The sequence below is a fragment of the Octopus bimaculoides genome, chromosome 2 (assembly GCF_046866305.1).
Source record: "Octopus bimaculoides isolate indiv1 chromosome 2, ASM4686630v1, whole genome shotgun sequence".
NCBI lineage: Eukaryota > Metazoa > Mollusca > Cephalopoda > Octopoda > Octopodidae > Octopus > Octopus bimaculoides.
Genome location: NC_142929.1, coordinates 50,285,103 through 50,305,649, shown reverse-complemented (window position 1 = coordinate 50,305,649; position 20,547 = coordinate 50,285,103). Strand labels below are relative to the sequence as shown.

The following is a 20,547-nucleotide window of genomic DNA, read 5'->3' as shown; positions in this document are numbered from 1 at the left end:
TCAAATAATGCCACCCCACTTGTTAGGTGAGAAGGCCAACACCCACCGCAACTGATCAGAAAGGATACTGGAGCAACATGAAATGAAATGTTTTGCTCAAGAACACAGGGCATCACCCACTGAGGGAATTGAACCCACAATCTAGTGATCATGTGTGCAACAGCCTGACCACTAGGTCAGCACCTTCATCAAGGGGATGGGGGAATGGAGAAGGGACTATAATAGAGCACAAATTATAATGGTTTCAAATTTTGGCCCAAGGCCAGCAGTTTTAAGAGGAAGGGGTTAGTCAATTAAGTATATGTAGTTGATAATGGAGTGCCTGTGTGGTAAGTAGCTTGCTTACCAACCACATGGTTCCGGGTTCAGTCCCACTGCATGGCACTTTGGGCAAGTGTCTTCTACTATAGCCTCGGGCCAACCAAAGCCTTGTGAGTGGATTTGGTAGACGGAAACTGAAAGAAGACCATTGTATATATGTATATGTATATATATATGTGTGTGTTTGTGTGTCTGTGTTTGACCCCCCAACATCGCTTGACAACCACTGCTGGTTCGGCAAAAATAGACTGATAGAATAAGTACTAGGCTTACAAAGAATAAGTCCTGGGGTCGATTTGCTCGACTAAAGGTGGTACTCCAGCATGGCTGCAGTCAAATGACTGAAAGAAGTATAAGAGTATATATGTATATATATGTAGAAGGTTGAAAAGGAACACACGAGTTATGTATAAGGAAAATAAGACAAGATAGAAAATACTAAAATAGTTTTATAATGAAGAACATTTTAGTACTGGTTTCTGTCTTTGCAACTTTCTCAATGTAGAGTAAAGCATGAAAAACAATTAAATTACGGAAAAATTAAATGAAATGTTTTTTAAAAATATTTCCATATTTTTGAAATACAAGGGACATTTTCCTTTTGTGTGTGTGTGTGTGCGTGTGTGTGTGTGTGTGTGTGTCTCTCTCTCTCTCTCTCTCTCTCTCTCTCTCTCTCTCTCTCTCTCTCTCTCTCTCTCTCTCTCTATCTCTCTCTCTCTCTCTCTCCTTTACACTTGTTAAGGGTTGGTAGTAGGTAGTAGCAGTCCTAAAAATATTTGTAAACTAGGGAAATATTAAAAAAATTTCATTTAATTTTTCTGCAATTTAATTGTTTTTCATGCTTTACTCTAAGTTGAAAATGTTGCATAGGCTGAAACCGGTACTAAAATGTTCTTCATAATAAAATTATTTTAGCATTTTCTACCTTGCCTTATTTTTCTTATATATATATATATATATATATATATCTTTATATTTATAAATGTGTGTGTGTAAGCATTTAAGAATTGATTTGTAATATGGTTATAACATCCACTCACATTATATTTATTATATTGTAAAAGCATATTGCTTTCTATTTAAACGTTTGTAACACATTTTTAGATTTTCTGAAATACAAAATGTTATTTTCAAAAATCAAAAAAAAAAAAAAAAAGAAAAAAACCCTTACAAAAGTAGCTTAAACTTCTTTCTCTATAAATCATAGACTTATCAAGAAAATGCTGTTTTTACTTGTTTGCTTGTTCAGTGCAGTTGAACTATTCACCTCTTGCCTATACTTGTTTGTTTGTTGAAGAGTTGTAGGCTTCTGTTGTTGCTCTCTCTTTTTCTTTTCTTCATCTATGGTCTCTGTTCATAATAGTCAGTTGGCTGACAGGAGTTTAATAGAATAAAGGTTGCATTTTAACAGTGTCTGAATAAAGCAACTTGTTGAAATTCAAAGTAAATGTTAATAGATTCACACATTTCCATTGAACCCACTGAGAAGTTAGGCATGAAATGAAGAATGTTTGACTGGAATCATGGATGGATGGCAAAGGTGGGGGAAGGCAAAAATAAAAAGCTCAGGATCAATGAAATATTGAAAGCCAAGTTAAAAAATTTGGGTTCACAGCCTGTATTATTCTCTTGTACTGGTGTATTGTGATAAAATCCCAACACATACACACACACACCCACATGCAGTTGATTTTATATAATTAATATTGTTGTTTTTACTTTAATATAATACCTGTTATTTAAGAAGGAGGCTATAAGCAGTTGAATCATTTCAGTGTTTATGTTGTATTTTTTTTATTTGTAATTTTAGTTTTATGAAAGCAAAGGTGACTTGACAAGCCCCCTAACCCATTGGGGTCGTTGGGGCACTGCAGCCATGCAGCGTATCTAGGCTGAGAAAGCCTGGCAAAGCCCATCCCTCTCCAGGCTAAACTCATTTCTGAGTGAACTGGAGCAACATAAAATGAAAAGATTTTGCTCAAGAACACAACGGATTACCTGGTCCAGAGATCGAGACCATGATCTTTCAGTCATGAGTCCAACACCCTAACCACTAACTGTTTTGCCTCCGCTAATGTTACTCATTTCTACAGTTGAGTGGACTGGAACAATGTGAAGTGAGGTGTTTTACTCAAGAACACAATGCATCACCCAGTCCAGGAATTGAAACCACAATCTTACAATTGTGAGTCCAACACACTAATCACTAAGCAATAATATTTGGCCCATATATTCTACCTGTTTTATGTTCAAACCAGCCAGATCTGGTCTCTCACATCTACCCTACAATGTCATCCTAAAAATAAACAATCACATTGTTGAAATTGTGAAGCTATGAGACAAAGCATGATTAATTGAAAACAATGTAAATAGGTATTACATATGACAGAGTAATTTCCTTCTTCTATCTTAGGAGGCACGAGCACTTTCCCACATGTACATGCAGAACAGGAACTTCTGCCTACGAAATTCAGTCACAAGGATTTGCTGAATCCTAAATGGTTAAGCCAGGAGGTTAATCTCTGATGACTTTCTCTTTCTTCAGTTTATCTATTATATGTAAAATACTTCAACTAAGTATCCTCTCTTGATTACTACTCATAGTAGCCTAATCATTCTGACCCTAGGATTTTATGCAAGAACCTTTCTGTTGTGTTCCAACCAACAGCTAAATACATCATTTTAGTGAAGCCTTTCAAATTCCTGATTATTTTCAAAGTTAATTTAAATATAGGCAATATATTTCATTAGAAATACGATTGTGAAATGTTGAAGGTTGAAGAAGTTCCATCCCTTTGTATTTAGACATTTTTTTTTTTTTGAACAACGCAGAAATGTGAAATTACCTTTATCCTTGAATTTCTATAGTTTCAGATTAAGTGCTATTATTACCAAAACTTAATTAATTTCCAGATTACATATACAATAGTGATTTTCACATTTGTAAATAATTTTAAATGAATTAATGAGTTTGAAACAGCTTTTATTAAACTCATTATTCAATATATTTTGTAAAACAAATGATTAAATTCAACCTTAAGAAAAAATTGCAGTGAATATATTTACCATTTTCTATGATATATTTAAAATCTTATATGTAATATTTATAATGGTCTGCATCTGAAAATTTAAGCAAAAATTTGGTTGGTACTACACTGATTTGTTTGATAGTGCATATATTTCTGATCCTGGAAATCTTGGCAATATATACATGCATTATAACTTTATAATATAATATGATATAATGTAATATAATGTAATATCGAATATATAAAGACTGTTTTTTAGAATTCATTTCTTATCATACTTTTTAAATAAATTCTTTGTGGATACTGTTTCTTTTCCTTTTGTGTTTAAGCTAAATCACTGAAAAAATTGTGAATGCTTTTGAAAAAGTTTTATTCATATTATGCTATTGATTCTGTAGTGTACCTTTTCAGTTTTGGTGTACTAATCCAAAATGTATTAGCTTGGTATTTTGCATTTAACACCTAATAGCTATCCCTCTATCTAAGAATACATAAGTAATAAAAAATAATCGCTTGTGTATTTGTCAATTGAGTGGGTAAATTAATCAAGGTATACAGTATTAAAGATTCATTTCAGATGATTTTACCAACGAATTTCACACTGGGTATTGGACAACAGGTAAGGCAGTTATCTAAATGCACATGCACTTCAGAGGTGGCAAGAATGGGTCACTGTATCTTCCCATACCTGTTATCACTGAGGAGCATTTAGCTAACCACCTTGTTATCTAATATTCAGTTACCTTTTATACCTAATGTGAAACTGGTTGGTAAGATTGGCTGAAGTGAATCTATAATGCTGTATGCTTTGATTAATATCTATTTGTCTGTCTACTTATTTATCTATCTATCTCTCACTCTCTCCTTGATACTTTGCCATTTGCCCTGTATATTTATCTTAAATATATCTTCCTTTTTTTGAATCAGTTGATGGTTTATGTCTACTTTACTCTTGTCAGGAATCAAATATCAAACTCACATCTGTTTTTGCATGCATGTCACTCATTCTTTTTCCCTTCTTTTTTTTATGTGCTAAAGGTTAACTGAAAAATCATATTTATTTTTTTCTTTTAATATAGCTGTATGTACCTATCTTTACTTAGTCTCACATGTAGAATTAGGAAATTCTGTATTTTATTAATCATGTTCGTGACATTTGCATTCAACATTCAATAACTTTGATTGATTTCTGCAAAAATATTTTGAAGCCTTAAATTATCAAAAAACTAAGCAATGTAACTTTTAAATACATTTTTTTTTTGTTATTCTTGTATAATCACATTTATGTGCTTATATTATTAGTCAAGTTAGCTTATGTATGATTTCTTTTAGATGCCAAGATTGCACCTTCTTACATGGGAACACTTACCAGTAAGGTGTGATAGTAATAAAATAATTTAATATATCTTCAAAAAGATATATTTTAAGTATGAACATGTTTAAAAAGCAATAATTATGAGGAAAGGTGACATTCTAAATGGAACCTGTTGATATATCTTAGTTTAACCCTTTCGTTACTAAGCCGGCCATAGCCGGCCGAAAAAATTTTTGGTTCATAAGACTAACTCGGCCATAGCCGGCTGAGCGTACCCATTGTTATTTAAATGTATATTTGAACCCAAATCTCATTAGTACATTCGTTAAAACACCTTAAGTTATTGTCTCTGACATTGTTTCGCATGATATTTGAACTCAGTGAATTTTGGAAGATTTTTTTCCACATTTTTTGCGGGGTTAATTTTTTTCAACTTTGAAGATGGAGAGGAGTTTCATGCTATCAAGCAGTAATTCCGAATTTGAAGGTTTTTCAACAGAAGATATCAAGATATCGAAGAAAAGAATGAATGAGCTACAAAAGCACGTGGTGAACGATAATAAATCGGATATTTCTGTATCCGAAACTGAAATCAGTGATTCTGAAAGCAATGACGGCGACAGCGATGATGATATTACACCAGAATGGAGTAAAAACTTAAAAAAACGTTTTTATTAACAATTTTTCAGAGGAAACAGGGTCTACTCATAGTCTTTCTCAGGAAGTGAAACCTTTAGACTTCTTTTTCATGCTTGTTTGAAATGATTACTGCGGAAACAAACCGTTACGCAGAATGTAAACAAACTGGAAAAAAGAGATAGCTTGCGGTTTCCTGCAACCGTAGATGAAATACGGGCATTTTTTGCCATAAATATTATTATGGGTATTAGATAGTTACCCAGAATAACAAATTACTGGAGCGATCAGGAACCTTTTGGCGATGAATATATTTCCAGTATTATGAACGAGTACGATTTGTGAAGCTGAACCAATATTTACATGAGAGACACTAGCAGTACCCCCCCCCCCCCCCAGTACGTGGAGAACTTTGAGACAAAAATTATGCAATAGAATTGATTAAGAACCCTTTCTTTAATTATGTTCCAAATATCACATTAATATGTTGATAAATAAAAAAGTTACAGGTGTTTAATGAAACTAGTCTAAATTCATGATTATTTTAGAATTTAATTGAAACTCATGAGGGGTGTATTTTGGTCAGAAATATAGTAACGAAAGGGTTAAACCAAATAGCCTTTTGATATCAACCTGCCTGAAACTACCTCCAAAAGTTCTGAACTAAAGTCTTTCACCAAACCTTAGTCACAATTTATGTTACTAACACTAGCTTAATGATAACTAAGTTATTTTACTAAATTCTTTGTTATATTTAAAATTAATTGAAAGAAACACAGAGCATCTCAACAGAAATATGGTAACAAAAGGGTTAAGCATTTCTACTGGTGCTGGCATAGTTGTGTTGTTCAGAAATTTGCTTTCCAACCAAATGGTTTTTGGGTTCAGTTCCATTGCAAATCACCTTGGGCAAATGTCTCCTATTATAGCCTTGGGCTGATCTAGACCTTGTGAGTGGGTTTACTAGATAGAAACTGAAAGAAGCCTGTTGTCTGTGTGTGCGTGTTTGAATTTATGTGTCTGTGTATGTGGGTGCATGTGTGAGTGTATGTCCTTCCTTATCTTGAAGGAGGCTAGATCTGGCTGGTTTGGACATTAAATAGGTAATATATTTTGGCTGGATATAGCTGGTTTAAATGCCAATGGGTTGAGCCTTTCATAACCATGACTCATACAAGGCTGCCTCTCTTATAATGTTCAGCTGTAAATACAAATATGGAAGTGAAATCTCATAATTATATCAAATATAAGATTTTGATAGACAAATAGTTGTCTCTTGCTTTTGCATTTAGAAGGCCTACTTTTCTATGGAGTTATGAATCTTAGATTCTGACTGAAAGAGTACTCTCATGAATACAAGTGGATTGAATGGAGCTCTTTCAAAGGATCACTTTAATAATGTGGTTATAATGGCTAAGGAAACAATTGCAGGATAGGTTTTCTAGGCATTGCCAACCAGTAGGAGGCCTAAGATAGACCTCGAGTGAGATAGTTGGTTAATATCCATAGCGTCATTTAGGATCCAGCCAGATCATCATTGCTTTTGGTTGCTTCTGATAGGACCCTCTGGAGATTGTGTTTAAGGACTCTGTCCTCTTAACCCTCACAGAGATAAGTAGAAAGATAAGATGGGTGGATGGATAGATAGATGGATGTTAGCTATTTTTCGTAATCACCTCACCATTCTTGAGTATTTTTAGATGTATATTAGAAAGGCAGCATATTCTTGTCAGAAACAACAGACAATCACCACCATCATCATTATCATCATCATCATCATTATCATCATCATCATCATTTAATGTCTGTTTTCCACGCTGGCATGGGTTGGATCGTCTCTATGGCTGGATGCCCTTCATATTGTCAACCCCCTTCACAGAGTGTACTGGGTGTTTTTTTATGTGGCACTAGCACCAGTATTTTTAATGTGACACCAGCATAGATGCTTTTTATGTGGCACCGACACTAGTATCAATTCTGTTGTGGTGGACAGGTCTTCTTGAGTATGCCAGTGCACCAGGTATTTTGGTCCTTAGTCACCGACTTCATAAGGGCTCAGTGTCTTGAGATTGGCCTTCAATACTTTGTCCCGTGTCTTTCTAGGTCTCCTTCTCCACAAGTTCCATCCACTTTAAATGATTGGCACTTCTGTATGCAACTATGAATACAGAAGAATTAAATAAGAAGAAACGGGTTTAGTTAGTGAATCAAGTACTACTGACCCTGTTTTGTATTCTGATGTTTTGAGGGATGAGGTTAAATAATGTAATAAATTATTCCAAATATCTCAAGTGAAATACCTTGATTTAAGAAAACATATAGTCTTAGGCCAAGATAATTTATCTGCTTTAGCTTGTCTAACTGTGAAATAAGTATTATTTCACTCCAAGACTACATAATTGGAGATGATAGGAAAATGAAAAGAAGAAAAAATTGTACAATATATCTTGATTTATATCCTAGTCAGGTTTTGTAAATTTTCCATCAATGTTATACTTCCTCACCTCCCTAAATAAAATCCGAATACTTTTTCTTAGAAGAGAACAAAATATTGGAGAGGACATGAAGACATGGACTGAATAATGAAGCAGATAACAGTTAAAAGAACATATGTGTGCGTGCGTGTGTGTGTGTGTGTGTGTATACACACCAAAGTAAGCACATAAATGTGAAACAAGGTGGGAAAAAACAGTACTTGAATACTGGATATAGAGTAATATGCTTTAATATTAAAGCTGTAAAAACATCACAAAACTATCACAATTCTGTAGCAGTCTTTGTGATATTTTTGCAGCCTTAATAATAATAATTATATATATATATATATATATATATATATATATATATATTTCCTTTTTACTTGTTTCAGTCATTTGACTGTGGCCATGCTGTAGCACTGCCTTTAGTCTAGCAAATTGACCCCTTTGTAAACCTAGTACTTATTCTATCGGTGTCTTTTGCCGAACTGCTAAGTTACAGGGACGTAAACACACCAGTACACACACACACACACACATGTATATATACACACAACGGGCTTCTTTCAGTTTCCGTCTACCAAATCCACTCTCAAGGCTTTGGTTGGCCCAAGGCTATAGTAGAAGACACTTGCCCCAGGTGCCATGCAGTGGGACTGAACCCAGAACCATGTGGCTGGTAAGCAAGCTACTTAAGATGTGTGTACACATATGTAGATGTATGTACATACACATATGCATACACACACACACATATATAGAGAGAGTAATATGATGCTTAGAGGTATGCCAGCCCTAGCTGATAGGCAAACCAGCTATGATCAACCCATCTTGTACCATTGGGCTGGAAACAGGTGAAGACCACATTAACCAACATGCCTGTTTTCTTTTTAATGGTGATAGAATATTATTTGAGGGAGATTTAGCTGCTGTTTCTCTCTGTAATTTCCTACACATCCCTGTTTCCTTTAACCATTGATTTGATGTTATTCATGATGAGCATCGCCCTCATCAGTCTCACCTGCCTTACACATGGGCACAATCTCTTCCCATTGATAAGGGAAAATGCTTAGCTGTATTCCATCTGTCTTTGTGTTCTGAGCTCAAATTCTGCCAAGGTCAATTTTGCCGTTCATCCTTTTGGGGGTCGATAAATTAAGTACCAGTTGTGTAATAGGGTCCATCTAATTGACTGGCCTCCTGCCCCAAAATTTCGGGCCTTGTGCCTAGAGTAGAAAAGAATCTCTTCCCATTGATTTAACAAATTTGTAAAATAGCAGTGAAATGTGAGTATGATAATGCAAGCTGAGAAAGATATTGGCTATCACTGGTATTACTGACTGCTGAATGCCGGAACAACATCTAAATATCTACATCATGACCATGAGGTGCACATAGATTATATATATTTGTGTGTGTGTGTGTGTGTGTGTGTGTGTGTGTGTGCATAGAGAGTGAACATGTTCTGTTAGTAACTAAATATACTCTCACTAGACATATTATCAGTCAAAACCCATGAAAAATGTACTTGTATAAGACTTGAATGAACTCTTCTAGATAAGATGACTGAATTGTGGTGCACTGGGTACCTCTATATATCAGAAACCAATGATGGAGCACTGGACATTATAGAAATTATTATTCATTTATTGCTATTCTTATCAGAAAACTAAAAACTTAAGCATATTTTAACTAAGTCCAATATCCATAAAATGTATCTGATGCTTACCAACAAAGTGAGAGAGAGAGAGGCGAGAGGGTCAATAAATGGCTACCAAAGTACCATTTGGTTTTGTATTTACTTTGATTATTGATTATAAATGTTATTTTTAATTATGTCACCTGCTGAATCAAAGTCTACTGCACTGACTAATTTTCTATTTTGTCTTTAGGGGAATTTACTGCAAAAATTGATTCTGCTTTAATCTCTTTTGTGTTATGGTTGAAAGTGATCTAGTGTGTCTTTGATCGCTTAAAACCAGTTGTAGTATAAAAGAGATTATTATTTCTCTCTTTTGCTTTTGTCCTCTTAATTGTTACTCTCATCCTCGTAAACCATCACCATCATCCTCGTCGTCATCATCGTATGTACTTGCCACCGTTGTCATTGTGATCGTCTTCACTACCAACACTTTATCCGTTGCATTTTGTCTCATCTTCTGGTATCCATTAAAGACTTTCTATTACAAATGATGAGGATATTATTAATTCTAAAAGAAATTACAACAACAACAACAGCAACAATAATGATAATAATAATAATAATAATAATAATAATAATAATTGTTTTGGTCAGTTTAACTTCAAGTAGGTAACATGTGTTTGTGGTCACAGCTTTCTTACCACTCAATAATAACAAAATAATCTGCTGACTGCTCGGCTAAAATTTATCTTGACGATGGCATGTCGTTAGAGTAACTTAGCAGCTGATTATTTCATTTTATTTTATTTTATTTTATTTTTATTTTATTTTACTTTCTATTTTATTCATTTTATTTATGTGTTTTGTACTGGCAACGTAAGGATTCATTCGTCTCTCTCTGCCTATGTTACAACTTTGTGGAGCATCACCCAACTTGTGGCTCCATTATTCATTAGTGCATTCTTCACTTCAGGATATTTTTTGTTTTCACAATGTATTCAGCATGTTTACTGAGACATGAGTAAGTTTATATTGTTAATTACTTGTCCCTCAAACAACTTAAATGTTCTTTCTCCAGGAGCTTTATTCTATGTCTCATTGTTATCTTTCTGGCTCTCTCTCTGTGTTTAACCTTTCAGCTTACTCTCAGTTGATATATGCACCATTTTATATGTTTTAAACTCTGTATGTGTATCTATCTTAGTACATGTAGTTAGAGTTGCTTTGTGTGTATGTTTTTTTGTTTCATAAGATAGTTATATAAGGAGAGAAAGTACCCATGACCGTTACAGAATATCCCAGGTCTCTTGCAGAGGTATGTGTATGTGGTATGTTTGTGTGTGTGTGTTGCTTGATTTTCATAGCTAACCCTTAGCATATCATTTCTTAAATTGGATGAATTATACTGATGCATTTAAAAAAAAAAGCAGCTTGTGGTGTATTACTCTTTACTTTTCATCATCATTATCATCATCTAATTTGCTTTTCCATGCTTGCATGAGTCAGTTGGAATTTGTTTAGACCAGATTCCCTTCCTGTTGCCACCCTACCACCTATTTCCAAGAAAGATAACATTTTCCTGTACACAAATATGCTTTCCACAGAAGAATGAATAATCTTGCATGTATGATGTTGATGCTTATTTACAGCCACAATATGATGTTTAGAGAAGGGCACTTACACACACACACACACACACACATACATACATATATATGTGTGTGTATGTATTTATTTATGTATGTATGTATGTCACTATTCAGTTTATTTCAAGATTTCTTGCCAATAGAGAAAGAATTGGTTTCTAAACTAGATCCAAAGTTCCTTCATTGGAATTTCAACGTCAACAACAGGGTATGTATGTATGTATATATGTATGTATGTATGTATATGCAGATTTGTATGTTTTATGTATGTATTCTCATCCGTATAGTTACATATCTAGACATGCTCATATATATTTAAATGATAAACTTCTGGAAAGTTTTACAGATTTTTACAGTTCCAGTGATGGATTTGATCTGTAGTCTTTGAATTAGCTTTCTCCTTTCCGGTTTTGAGAAGCCTAATTTCTCAAGATTGGTATTTAGACAGTGTGTTACATATCCCAGGGATTTCATTAGACTGTGACCTAGCTACAATGTCATGTCTTGTCGGTAGACAATACTGTGATGACATTTTCAGACAACTGCTTATGATGTGGGTGATATCTTTAGCATGAACTCTGCAAAGTCTGCATCGGTTGTCACATTTTACGGCTTTTCCCGCATCTCTATCCTTATGTATGTATGTATGTATGTATGTATGTATCCATGCATGACTTTTGGCAAAGAATTTTTGGTACATTACAATGTTTAAAAATATATTTTCTTAAATGATATTAACTATTTTAAAAAGATTTTGTTAAACAAATAGACAGAAACCTTTCTTCAATGAAGTTTTCATAATCTGTATAAGCACTTTCATTGTTCAGTTTTTGAAACACATATTAATCTGTATAGAGGAAGTTATGATGGGCTTCTTTCAGTTTCTGTCTACCAAATCCACTCACAAGGCTTTGGTGGAGTCTGGGGCTATAGTAGAAGACTTGCTCAAGATGCCATGCTGTGGGATTCAACTCAAGATCACAAGATCGCATGGTTGGGAAGCAAGCTTTTTAACCACACAGCCACATTTTGTGGTTTGCTGTTCTAGTTCGATACGTATAACCTTTCTTCAAATGATACAATTATCTATCAGTTATTACTGAATTCATTAAATATTCTTGTCTTAGACATTATGTATATTTCAACAACATCCCAAAAAAATAAAAGAAAGAAACTGGTTTAAGAATTTTAAAATACTCAGCTTATAGATAATTAAGATCAATCATGATAGTGCTGGTTATTGTTTTAAAGAGTTAAAATATATTACAGTTTTCTTTTATAACTTGCCATATCACCTCCTCTTAACTGGTCGTTTTCTTTTATAACTTGCCATATCACCTCCTCTTAACTGGTCATCTTGGTGTGAATACTTTAAGTAGTAAGGTGAACATGTAGGTCTGATTAGCATGTGTCACGACTATTCTAATAACTTTCAGACAAATATCTTGCAGTCTTGCAGTCCCTGCTATTTTTGAAGCTCGTTAGCCTGTTTACTATCTTAATTGAAAGTGTAATTAAAAGCATGAATTTTGTTTCCATTGTTTATTGTTAGGTTGCAAACATGGCTGTGTAGTCAAGACATTTGCTCCCCAACCACATTGTTTTAGGTAGGCAGAGGTATGGCTAAGTAGTTAAGGAGTTTGTTTTGAAACTACACAATTTTAGGTTCAGTTCCACTGTGTAGCACCTCAAACTAGTGTTTCCTACTATAGCTCAGGCTGACCAAAGCCTTGTGAGTTGATTTGGTAGATGGAAGCTGTAAGAAGCTTGTCGTAGATGTGTGTGAGGGAGTGTCTGTATGAGTGTGTGTATGTTTGTGCATCCTTGTCTAGACATCAGATGATAGCTGTAAATAAGTATCATTGTCATGCAAAGTGGTGCCATTCATTTTCAAACTTCTGTGAAAACATGTCTGATCATGGGGAAATAGATAGGTATCTAAATATAGAATATCTGCCTCCATGAATTACACTTGATCCATGCAAGAATAGAAATGTGAACATTACAACACTGATGATGATGATGGTGATGATGCTTATTGTTTGGGCCTTTTGTTTTAAAACCAAAACATTGTCTATTCTATGGGTATTATAATTTTTGTATGCATTACCTGTCTTCCACAGCAGAAGTGTTAATGCTATTCCCTGCCACTCAATGAAGAGGACTGGCCTGCAGGAGCCCTGTGCCAATAAATCCTTCATGTTTTCAAAGACAGTAGTATGTGATATTTCCCTGATATTTCTAGCAGATCAAGCCACCTTGTAGAGGCTCCCTTGTTGGCTCATTTGTTTGGAATATTCATTGTTTTGTTGAAATCATTCTAGGAATTTCAGTCATTAAAATTGCTAGAACATACACTTGTTGTTGGAATGTTGAAGATATTTGGTAAGATAGGGAACACATTAGTTTCATATTCAGACAAGTAGCACAGGGAAGTGTCACATGCCTGAGCTGCATAGTAGCATTGTCAGCAACTGCTACAAAGACAGAAGAAATGCTCTTAACCCTTTATTCCAAAGCACTTTCATGTGTTTCTCCTAAATGTCCTTCCTTGTTTTTGGACTTTTAGTTAGTCCTTGTTTCGTATGCTCTGAATAATATAATGTTTTCCATTTATAAGTCCTAAGTTACCTTGGTAGTTGAAAAAAAAGTGGGAAAGTGTATCATATATGATGTATGGATATTAGGGAAATATGACCTGTGCATCACATTTGATACAGGATAAGCAAAGGGTTAAAAAGAAAGCAACTACAGGTGCCTCAGACAAAAATATCAGAAAGTGTTTTAGTGCAACTGATTAGGAACATAATTAGCTTAGATGAGGATTGTATTTCAGATTTATGACAGGATGGAATTCTATCAGTATTCTTTTCTTAGTGGTACAACTACAGGAAAAGTTCTTTGCTCAGTGCAAGTCACGATGCCTAAAATATGTTGATATGAAGAAGGCATTTGACAGAGTACTACATTGTCTAGTCTAGAGATAATTAGGTATTTAGATGAATTGCTCATGGAGGGAAAACACGCTGTGCACTGAATTACCTTAGCAAAATGAAAATTAGCAACGAGTTCATCAAGAGATTTATTGTGTTGGTTAAGTGTCCACCAGGGAACAATTCTTAATCCCTTTCCTGATTATTGTAGTAGTTCAGGCCATAATGAAGGAATTTAAAACTGGTTGTCTCTGGAAATTTTTGAATGCCAAAATAACCTGGTTTTCGTAGCTGAATCTGTCAAATATTTAGAGAAGAAATTCCAAATGTGGAAGCAAATCTTAGAATCAAGCAAATAAAATAACAATGATTATTGAGGTGATTGCATTTTGTGAACAACAGTGTCATTGGTTATGTTTTTCTAATGGACTAATTACTGGTACACAGTATTTGGTATGAAAGTAACAGAGGTACATCAGTACAAGTTGGAGATAACAAGTACCATATTACTTCCTTTTTGGAAGTACTTGTTTATTGGTTTTCTTGCTGACATTTATTGTTTACAGCAATATCCATCAGGAAAAGTGTACAAGCATGCATACACACACGCACACATGCATGCACGTGCACGCACATGCGCAACAGAATTCTCCACAGTTTTTGCTTTTCAAACACTACTCACAAGGCAATAGTTAGCCCTTACGCTATAGTAGAAGACATATGGCCAAGATGGCATACAATAAGCTCTAATATCAGCCATGTGATTGCAAGGAAAACTTCTTAACCACACAACTAAGCCCTGCACTCTTAATTAACAAGTCTTAGGTTTTCCTGGGATTAAACTCATAGATTTTCCTCAGCAACCAGACAGCTTAACAACAAGGTCATTATTTTGTTATATATGAAATCTATTATAGTATTATAATAGATGAATAGCATAATTTCCCATTCAACTCCTTAGCATTCATATTACTCTATCAAATGTAATGCTTATTTATTCGCATTGTTTTGAGTTAATCATGCATTATTTTGTAGCTTTGAGATTTCAGTGATGTAGTTGTTTATTTTGAGAATGACATTGTAAGGTAACTGAGAATCTAGTTAATTTGAGCATAAAACAGATAGAATATTTGGGCTTATGTATGGCCAGTTTAAATGCCAAAGGGTTAAGTATTTCACATCTAATGTTAAAAGTTCTTATCCTTAAGCTTGATATTTACAATCAAGTTGGCTTCTTTACAGTAAAAATCCTACTTACATCTTAAGTCAACATTCAGTCATTTTATCAACGGCTTCAGGTGCTGTTTAACTATATCTCTGACTAATCTCAAAAACCAGGCTTATGTACTACCACTCTTGATGGAACCCATCAAAAATGGTGACATTAATGTATTGAACACCATGGCATGACCAAGGGTCTTAATTGCCATATTATCGTGCATTTGCATACACATAGCTTTTGTAATGTCTCTTTTGTATTTCAGTGTCTATCAGTGCGGTATTAGGTGAGGCCTGTAGAATGCTGCTTAAATTCAGGCTTAAATTTATTAGAGTTTTGCAACAGAAATATGGGATGAAGAACTGACAATGATTTAATTTTCTGCTCTCAGTTACGTTACTTGTCACATAATCTGTTGTTGACTTGATTACTTCTGTCATTGACAACCATACTTTATTACAGAGCAGACTTAACATTCGCTGTTATTATTTTTTTTCTTAACCTTTTCTTATATCAATATCTACACAAATACAACGAATATGTAGAACTCTATTACAGGTTTTGACTAAATCCTAAGGAAGATAAAAAAAAAAAAATTGTATAGAGCTAAATATTTAGTGTTCACATGGATAAGTTTTTTCACCACAAACACTATAATAAGATGGATATATATATATATAAAATGTCAATCATTCCTTCATTGATTGGTATTGCTGGATTCTAGAGTCCCAGTGGTCCTGTGATTTTTACTTCACTGCACTGCTAACTTTTAATTTGGCTTGAATATAAAAGTGAAGAATATAGCTGTAGTTTTCAATTTTGTGTCACTAGGGATGTCTGCATGCTCCAGTTGTGGATAGCGTTAACCTTCTATTACTCATTTTCATTTCATATTGGTTATTACTTTTTCCTCCCTCAAGCATTCCATTGAGTAATTTTTCCTGTTGCATTCTATTGGAGATAAGCACAATATTTCATGAGAAGTTTAATGTTGGTGAAGTGCACACACACATAGATAGATATGTATATAATGTATCTGTGTGTTTGTTTTGAGATATATATATATATATATATATATATATTTTCATATATACATACACACATGCCAGCATGGAAAATAGATATTCAATGATACACACACAACCACACACGTGTATGTGTAATCATAGAAGTAATATATTCCACTTAGCCAAACCCTGCCTGAAAATGTCGATCCAATAAATAAATGAGAAATGTTTTTTTTTTTAATCCAAATTAATCCATCGTAAATATTTGGATCTGTTGGGATCTGTTTTGGAATGAATAATTCATCTCTTTAGACATGATGCTCCAAGTTATTAAAAGTTAAGTAATAAGAGGTAATAAAATATTCCTTATCTTTAGGGATTTTCTTGTATGGATTAAAAAAATATAGGTTGTTTTAAAATTACTTCTAGTTATGGTAGAACAGAAATATATTAATCACTGAATATAACAGTGATACAAAAATATTATTCCTTTTTGTTATATAGTTATTAAAATAGCTATACTACTGTTATAAACACTAATAATTTCCAATGTCCCATGTTACTATAGAATTATTGGTTAGTCAGATAGTTTTTAATTATAGTAATGTATATCAAGTATTAGTTAAGGAATGAAGCACCTCTATAAAAGGAAAGTATGCCCTTATGGAAAAACTGGAACTTTTTCCTAAGGTTTTCTTACTTGAAAATGCACAATTTTAGTTTTGGGATTTTCAAGAAACATTTGTGATGTTTCGTTTTTGGATTTGGTTTGCAAGATTCTTTATGTGAGTTCGTTTGTTGAAGTATATTCTGTTGTGTCTGGGGATAGTCATTTTCTTTTTGTGCTTTATAATTTAGCAGACTCACCGGTAAAATTTGCACTTATTCCTTATTTTTATTTTCCTAAAATTTTTATTGCGTCTTGCAACCTTTTCAATAGTCTTGACTTGTGATGTTTAATTGATAAAACGTTTAAGTTTTCTTCACCATGGCACTTATATACATGTGTGTGTGTGTTTATGTATTTGCTCTGCAAGATTCCTGATATGAAATCATGTGTTGAAATAGATATTGCTATACTTGGGGATGGTCACATTTTGCCATTTAACATGTAAACTATATGTTTGGTCTTCACTTCAGCTTTATTATTTAATATTATTATTTTAATGTCTTTGTCTAAGCCCTTTTATTACAAATTCTATGAACTCATCAGCAACTTTCTATTGTATGTGTCTCCTCTCGTTCTGCTTATTCCAAATGGAATGTGTTTAATTGACTAAATATGACCATCCTCAAATATAACAATGTGTGTGTGTGTGTGCATGCACATACGCATGTATATATTTGTTTTTATGTTATCATCATCATCATTATTTAACATCCATTTTCCATCTTTGCATGGGTTACACAGTTTGACTGGAGCTGGTAAGCCAGAGACCTGTACTAGGCTCAAGTCATCTGTTTTGGCTTGGTCTCTACACCTGGATGTTCTTCCTAATGCCAACTCCTTTACAGACTGTTCTGGGTGTATTCTTACAGGTCACTGGCATGGATTCCTTTTACATGTCACCAGCACGTTAAGTTATAATAATTAAAAAAAAATTGACATGAAACTGAAGGATTGTTCAACACTTTTGGAGAGTACATATTTATTTATTATTCAACTGAATACTATTGACAGTGATTTTGAAGTTTTGGTTTATCAAGCCATTGTCAGATGGTGATCAATACTATTCTTGTCTAAGAATGAATACACACACACACGTGTGTGTATATAAGTATGTATACACACACACACACGTGTGTGTGCATATAAATATCCATCCATCTATATATACACATATATACATGTACATATATCTTCATGAATGTAAACTTCAAAAGTATAACATTAGTGGTATGTCTTATTTCTAATTTTGATTTGAGAAAATTATTATATTTCTTTATCACTTTCATTTCAACTGTTCAGATTCAGGTTTGGTGGGGAAAAATAAAATTGATTTCCTTTACGGTATATTGGTTTTTAACTTTTGTTCCTAATCAACGTAGAAATTTGACATGAAAGGATTAATTTCGTTAATAATTACATTATTAATGAAAAGGAGTTCTTACCAATTCTTTGAACAAACAGACTAGTGATTCAAAATAAAAGGGAAATTGAAGTCTAATATTGATTTCTTCCATTGGTACAAGACCATACATTTCCAAGCAGAAGGATATAGTCAAATGAATCAATTCCAGTATACTTTGTACTAAATATTTTATCGACTCTAGAGCAGCAGACCCCCATCCGTTTTTTTTTTTTTTACACCATGGAATCATTTCATCGAAGACAATTTTTCCACAGACCAGAGGATCACCTATGCAATACAACACAATAAGATGCATATTATTTAATTTGATTATTACATGTGTTATATACATCTGTATAAACTTAATACCATACAGTCATGCATGTTATATATATATATATATATATATATATATATATATATATATATATATATATATATTACATGCAGGCATGGCTGTGTGGTATTAAGTTTGCTTCACAACTACATGCTTTCAGGTTCTGCCCCACTGTGTGGCATCTTGGGCAAGTGTCTTGTACTATAGCCCTGGGCCAACCAAGTTCTTGGGAGGGATTTTGGTAGACAGAAACTGAAAGATGCTTGTCATGTGTGTCATTATCATCAGCATCACCATCATTTAATATCCGTTTCCCATGCTAACATCAGTTGGATGGTTTGACAGGAGCTGTCCAGACTCCAGTTGTGATGTTTGTGTGTGATGTTTTGAGTATGAAACCTTCATCAGAAAGAGGAAAGTTCTAGAGAAAAAGAAAAGTATAATCCAAGAAAAACACATGCGGTTACATGGCTGAAGTGACCGCAATAAATATATAAATCTGTGTGTGTGTTTGTGTTGTATCTGTCTCCCACTATCACATAACAACTGGTGTTAATTTGTTTACATCCTCATAACTTAGCAGTTTGGTAAAAAAGACCGCTAGAATGAGTACCATGCTTAAAAAAAAAAGAACAAGTACTGGAGTCAATTTGTTCAACTAAACCCTTTGAGGCAATGCCCCAGCATGGCTACTGTCTGATGACTGAAACAAGTAAAGCATTTGTTTTGATTTATCCAGATTTGAAAATTCCTTTTCCTCCTTACAAATTGTATAGAATTAACTTCTGAAAGTTATGACTTTTGGTTTTGCTTATTTTCTCTAGTTCATAGATTCACGTTGTCTCTGTCTATCTCTCTCCTGTCTCTCTCTCTCCCCCCCCCTCTTTCTCATGTAAAATTTTTTATTGATGCTAATGCCTTTTTTTTTATCTAGTAATTATGTTCAATGTTGGGTTTTAAAGTTCTAAAATATTTCTTCAGTAAATAAATGTCTTCCTCTCATATGTGATATCAGTGAGATATAACTGTTAATCACTTTGGCAGTGGGACACCAAATGCAACAGTTCTATGTCACTGATTGATGTAACAGCTGCAGTAGTGATTAATATTGGTAGCTAGTTAGTGAAGATTTCATGGGACAGTTTGTTTTCCCTCTTGGATATCACTTGCCTATCTCTTTCTAGCATCCACTTCTGACACAAACATTACCTTAAAAGTTGCAGAAGTCAAAAGAACATACACAATGAATGTATTAGGTTGACTCTCAGTTTATTTTTACTTTAACACTAGGAAACAACCGACTGTTACCAACTCTGTACACTGTTGATAATGAGACAATGAGACAAATTGTGATGGATAAATAAAATTTGTAAGAAGTTATTTTATCCGGATCTTTTTTAAAACGGGGGCCACATTTTTCATTAATGTTTCACATAGTGTTTTTGGTACAGAAAAATATTTTTGTATTCAAATTTATTTCATGTAAAAAATTGTCTTATTTAGATAATTTCAACCAATCACTGACAAGTATTCAGTTGTTTACATTTACTCCTTTGGCTGATTAAGCCATAGCTTCATTTTATTTGCTTTTTTCATTTTAAATTTGCTTTTTTCATTTTCCTTTTTTTTTCTTCGTTTTATTTGCTTTTTTCTTTTTAAATTTGCTGTTTTACCCTAACCCTATCACCGATAGAATTGTTTCAGAATCGTTTGTTTATGTAGTCGGCACTTAATGTATATCGGCTGAATGGACGTCAGTGATTGGTTGAAATTACAGAAATACGACAACTTTAACATGGAATAACTTAGGGATTTCTTTTTTTTTTAAGAAGACTAAGAGAAAAAGATGTTTTATATGACACATTCTACCAGTGTTCCAAGTTTCAAAGTGTTTCGTTAATGAAAAATGTGGC

At 33.7% G+C, this 20,547-nt stretch overlaps 1 protein-coding gene across 2 annotated transcripts in view; it reads left to right on the top strand.

Moving 5' to 3' along the window:
• The window catches only part of LOC106873657 (katanin-interacting protein), a 509,583-nt gene that overhangs the window by 147,800 nt on the left and 341,236 nt on the right, over positions 1-20,547 (top strand). The window lies entirely within an intron of this gene.